At 41.1% G+C, this 4,492-nt stretch overlaps 1 pseudogene; it reads left to right on the top strand.

Moving 5' to 3' along the window:
- The first annotated feature begins 569 nt into the window (after positions 1 to 569).
- Positions 570 to 3,451, top strand: LOC123138856 (wall-associated receptor kinase 3-like; annotated as a pseudogene).
- The last annotated feature ends 1,041 nt before the right edge of the window (positions 3,452 to 4,492 follow it).

Here is a 4,492-nt window from a genome sequence, read left to right as displayed (position 1 = left end):
GCCCACGTAGCGGAGGGTTCAATGTACATAAAGACCTGGCGTTACTGGTAACGTCTTACATAAAGTGATATCATGGCCATAAAGACTACTTAATAACAGACCGTTTGGATGCAGAGTGACCCTAGATCTCCTGGTGGTCGAGTGAGTCTTCATGATCGAGTGTCTTCGAGTCCGTCGAGTGGAATCCTTCCAGGTCGACTGAAAGACAGTTTCTTCTAGAGGTGCCCATGGGGAGGGTACCTTGGACAGGTCCATGACCCTACCCTAGGTACATGGCTTCATCACCTACAGCGTAGGCGCTTCACAGCTGCGTGCGGGGCCGTGCCTGGCCTCGGGCTGCCAAGCTGGCAGGAGGTGCGACACCTAACGCAAGGGCGCTGCACAGTAGGGTGCGGCGCCTAGCTGTCGGACGTCACTCGAAAGGGTCAGCAAAGTGAAATTTTTTTATGAGCAGGTCAATTTATGATTTAATTTCGGCCTAAGGTCAAATATGTGATTTTAGCCTTCCTCCACATGGATTGACGTCGCCAACTTTTAAAGTTGTTCCCACTGTCCTACGGTGGGAGGTCATGCACTTGGGTAATGGCTCAACATTGCGGTCACTCAACGTAACTTTGCGTGCGCACTGCGACAAGAAGATAGCCCGCGAGCTCTGCAGGAGCACGGAAAGCCACTGCAAGCCTGGGAACCGAGGCTATACGTGCCATTGCAACTACGGCTATTCCGGCAACCCATACGTCAAACGCGGATGCAAAGGTTCGGTAAATATTGTCATTACCCATATTTAGAGCTCAATTACATACGATCACTACTGCGTACATGTAATTTACTGAGTTTCACCTTTTCTATTCTCTTGTCTGCAGGTGGCATTGGCAATGACAAATACTCCATTCATCCCATAATGTAAAACGTTTTTTGACACTAGTGTAGTGTCTAAAAACGTCTTACATTATGGGACGGAGGGAGTACTTTATAGGTGAGCAACAAATGCTGCAACTTTAATTTGTCCTGCAGTGGCTTTAACGCGCCAGTCTCATATCGCTCCTTATATTTTTTACATGCTTTCAATATTTTCCTTCATTCATATTGAAGTTTCTTAATAAAGTGTTATTAAAAAAGATAGCGTTATTAAAAAAGAGACACGCGTTTAAAAAAGAGACACGCGTTTAAAACTTTTCAGCTTCAACTATATTAATCTGAAAACCTATGGTTATTCACTTCGGTGCCTAGACTCATGTGCGCCTGTTCTAACAACCTCAAAATTTGTCTTTTTGCTAAGAGCTACTGAAATGTCTAAGCTCCACGAAATTTGGCACAGACTTAACGCACATGAGCATCTAGCATCACAAAAAAATGTTGATTTTTTTAAAACTATTTTAAACGAATTTATTGTTCACATCGGGTGCAGATGACCCGAGAGCCAAAACAACGCGTCCGAAAATTTACTCCTTTCCATCAGTTAAAATCTTATTGTTATATTTATCACAAAAAATATGTAAAAATGTAATTCTTACAAATAGCTATTGCATGCTACCTCTGTTGGTAAACACACTATGACTTCAGAGATAGAGTACAGTAAAAAAACTCGGAGTAACATATTGAAAAATATTCAGTTTTTGTGAGGACAAAGTAGTTTTGGTAGATTTATCATAAAATATATCTTGATATAACGTTCATACTTTCTAGCAATATATGATTACAAAAGTTAGCAATCAAAGATATATATTGTAGATCATCTTAATATCCAAAATTTCATGATGAGCCAAGGGAGTACTCAAAATTGTTTCAACCTTAAGGGGGGCTTAGTTGTGTGATTTAGTGTTGTATATGATTAATGAGGGGCGTTACAATATAAATAATTTATCAGGAACGAAGAGTTATAATGGCTAGTATTTTCATAAAATCCACTCCCACCCCTTGTCTCCCTCCTTATGAACTAGTCAAATGAAATTATATGTCAACAATTTCAAGCAAAACGAAACATCAAGCCATTAATTTGGTGGACCAAACTACAAAATAATCAGATTATTATGTTTATAAACCGAACAGTTCTTTCGGTGGTATCTATTACCACCCTGAATACCAAGAAAGTTACAATTTTAGTTATCAAAATGCTTTCCAAAACACAACTAACCTTGACCGCTAGTTCTGATTGAGAGTATATTTATAATACCTAATAAAACAAGGGCACTATGAAAAAAAGTTATTAGAAATATTTACGCATTGTATTTAAACATATACCAAAGAAAATGAATGATAGTGAGTAGTTTTATGTTTCAGGTTTCGGCATTCTTTTTGGAGTTGCTAGTGTGACTTCTATCGTACTTGGGGTCATCATTCCACACTTTATTTCCTACAAGTTTAAGCATGAGAGGGCACAATTGTTGAAGCGAAAGTATTTCGAGCAAAATCGTGGACAACTGCTACAACAATTGGTATCTCAAAGAGCTGATATTGCGGAGAGAATGATCATATCCTTGGAAGAGATAGAGAAGGCAACAAACAATTTTGATAAAGATCGTCAACTTGGTGGTGGGGGGCATGGTACCGTCTATTAAGGAATTTTGTTAGACATCCATGTTGTAGCCATCAAGAAACCAAAGATGGTTGTTCAAAGGGAAATTGATGATTTTATTAATTAGGTCGCCATCCTATCACAAATCAACCATAGGAGTGTAGTAAAACTATATGGTTGCTGCCTTCAAACAGAAGTCCCATTGTTGGTCACGAGTTCATATCCAATGGAACTCTTTATGATCATCTTCATGTTGAAGGACCAAGATCATTACCTTGGGATGATAGGCTTCGGATAGCAACTAAAACGGCCAAATCTATTGCCCATCTTCACTCAACAACTTTAGTACCTATCATCCACAGAGATATCAAACCTGCTAACATACTTTTGGATGATACTCTGACAGCAAAGGTAGCAGACTTTGGAGCTTCAAGGTACATTCCATTAGACTAATCGGGGCTAACAACAAATGTGCAAGGTACACTAGGATATGTAGATCCGATGTACATGCACACATGGCGCCTGACAGAGAAAAGTGATGTTTATAGCTTTGGTGTTATGCTTATAGAGTTAATGACTAGAAAGAAGCCATTCACATATATGGCTGCCGAAGGTGATGGTCTTGTGGCACATTTTGGTATCTTATTTGCGGAAGGTAATTTGTTCGAGATATTAGATCAACAAGTTTTGAGCCATGGTGGCAACCAAATTGATGAAATTGCTTCACTTGCGGTAGCATGTGTAAAATTAAGAGGTGATGAACGACCAACCATGAGACAAGTGGAGTTGCAATTGGAAGCTGCTCAATCATTTCAGAAATTGGAGGTGAATGGTGATAGTGCAACAAATTATTTGTTAACATGTGGAGCAAGAATGACTAGCAGGCAGTATAGTATGGAAGAAGACTTTGCATTGTGTGCAAGATATCCGTGGTAGTTCTGCTAGTACATGAGTTGGACACAATTAACTATCAGTGATTTATGTTTAATGTGTGACGTTAGTGGAAAAGGTGTTACCCAACCTTTTTCTCCGATGACAACTTTGTTTCTTACCGTTTTTATAATTTCCATATTCAGTGTAAACTCATTATCAGCTTTGTAAGCTCATCCTATATACCTAAGAGGGTGATCCCCAGTATTTCTATTTACCTAAACATGCAACATGTCCAACTCAGGGGTCCATCCACGCCAGCAATTCTTTACATGCATATTGTAACATCACATGCTCTGCTTCTAGCCAACACCGACTTACCCTTCCTTCTCTCTTGGCTAGGGTATCACTCACTAGTAGAAAACATGGCTTTGATCGAGGCCTGGGTAAGGGCATTAATCCCGGTTCACTCAAGAACCGGGACCAAATGGGGCATCAGTCCCGGTTCCTAAGGCCAAGGCGCCGGCCGGGCCTCGGGGGCCATTGGTCCCAATTCGTCTGACCCCTTTGGTCCCGGTTCCAGACATGAACCGGAACCAATGTGCCTCACTCCTGGCCCATAACCTTTGTCCCGGTTGGTGGCTGGAACTGGGACCAAAGATTGTCCTTTACTGCCGGTTTTAGCCACAAACCGGGACTAAAGAGAGGCCTATATATACCCCCGCCCTTGCCATGGGAGAGTTTTGTGGTGCTCTAGCTCACCTCCTATAAACATGAGGTGTTCGATGAAATGCCAGAGCCACACTTAAGCTTTCTACTCTCGAAGCTCCTTATCCAAGCTCCATTTTCCTCAAGATTTGTCTAGGTTTGGCGGTCCGTCCTGTCCCGTCCTCGTCCTCACCGCCATCGATCGCCCGGGCCGATCTTGTCGCCGGCATCACCGTGGTGAACCTCTTGTTCTTATCTTATTTATAAAATAAAAAAAATTCTTACTTGTATGATTTAGGTAGATACATGTATAATTTTATTACTTTTATTATTGTTTGTTATTACATAGTTCCATTGTTTTGGTATCCGCCTCCGTCGGCCCTCGTCCTGTCTGTGATT

Source organism: Triticum aestivum, chromosome 6B (genome assembly GCF_018294505.1).
Source record: "Triticum aestivum cultivar Chinese Spring chromosome 6B, IWGSC CS RefSeq v2.1, whole genome shotgun sequence".
NCBI lineage: Eukaryota > Viridiplantae > Streptophyta > Magnoliopsida > Poales > Poaceae > Triticum > Triticum aestivum.
Note: the sequence above shows the minus strand (reverse complement) of the source record. Positions and strands in the feature narration are given on the sequence as shown.